Genomic DNA, 1,717 nt, shown 5'->3' on the forward strand with positions numbered 1-1,717 from the left:
TAAAGCGTGATCTACTTTGTATTCAAATTCATTAAAGCTGAATTTTTCTGAATTCAAAAAACAAAAAAAACAAAAAAAAAAAACAAAATCCAAAAGTTGCGTAGGCCGGACTTCACCTTAGGCATAGGAAGTCTTTAAAAAAGCAAAAAACAAAAATGATAAGCATTAAATTTAAAACTTGATAATCAAAAATTTTTAAGTATTCGCTATTGCAAGAACAATGTAGGTAGTCTTTTTTCTCTCATACACACTCGCACGCACACACAAAACACATACTTTAACTACACTTTTTTCTCACTTTTTAAGTATTTATAGCAGTAAAATTATGAAAATTGCGAAAAAACTAACTAATATAAATATATTTATACTAAAAGAAAACAAAAAAAAATTTAAATTTCAAACCCTTGCGAGGCCGTGTAGCAATTTATGCGCACTTACAAATTGAGATTAATTTTTATTACAAAAAACAACAAAAAAATTATATAAAATACATATGTACATAATATAAGTAGCGCGCATACATGCATATATGTGTATGTGTGTGCGATTTTTGGTGGTACTCTGCTCTCTCTTTTTCGTCGCTTCAAAGCAACAACAGCTTTAGGCCTTTCTGAGATGTACCATAAATGTATATCACCGCATCCTGCTTGAGTAATTATTTTATATATATACATAAAAAATTAAAAAAAAAAACAAAAACAAAATTTAACTGCGCATGCGTTGTAAGTTAAACACGCCTACTTTGCAGCTTCAAGAAAAAGAGCACTACACACCCTGTCTCTTATACACATCTGAATTATTAAAGTTTTACGTGATTAATTAATTAATTTATTTTTTTAAACTTAATTTATATATGAATGATCAGAATGGTGAAGACTTTTTTGACAACCTAATATACCTGTCTCTTATACACATCTGAATTATTAAAGTTTTACGTGATTAATTAATTAATTTATTTTTTTTTTTAATCAAAACAGCTGGAAAATATTGACTAAATGAGTGTAAGATGTGTATAAGAGACAGATTTATAAACTTATGAAAAACAAAAATCCAATAAATTAATTTATTTTTTTTTAATATTGTTTTAAAAGAAATGATGTAACGCATATGTACATACATATGTATGTATGTATGTATATCTAAATCCGAGCCGAGCCGCAACACGTGTGTGCAGCATAGATTTGTTTTCTATTTTGCTATTAACAGTATATAAGAAACGTGAGTTAGGCATACTTTTAGGTGTAAAGGCATAGGCACTAACACAGACACACAAAACTAAGTTTTCTACATAAATACTTTATTTTGCAACTCAGTGAAACGTGTGATTTAAAAATAATAAAAAAATGCTTTAAAGTTTGCTTAAAAGGAAAATTAAAACAAAAAAAAAATCAAAAATTCTTCAAAAAAAATATATACATAAATTATGTGCAACTCAATTTTCATAAAAGCTGCTTTGTCGCCTAATTTCTCTTAATTATAAACTTCTCAATTGCAAAAAAAAATATAAATTTCGCAATTACAAAACAAAAACAAAATAATTAAAACGCTTTTCTGTTGCAAAAAATATTTGAAAATCAAATTGGCATTTTAACGGGTTTTAAGCTAAATTCATATTTAGAATTTGAAAGGAATTTATATAAAGTTAGTTGTAGGGCATTTAAAATCGCATTCTCAAAGGAAAATCGAAATAAAAAAAAAATTAAAATTGATATTAAAA

The sequence above is a fragment of the Bactrocera latifrons genome, unplaced genomic scaffold (assembly GCF_001853355.1).
Source record: "Bactrocera latifrons isolate USDA-ARS-PBARC rearing strain unplaced genomic scaffold, ASM185335v1 scaffold_82, whole genome shotgun sequence".
NCBI lineage: Eukaryota > Metazoa > Arthropoda > Insecta > Diptera > Tephritidae > Bactrocera > Bactrocera latifrons.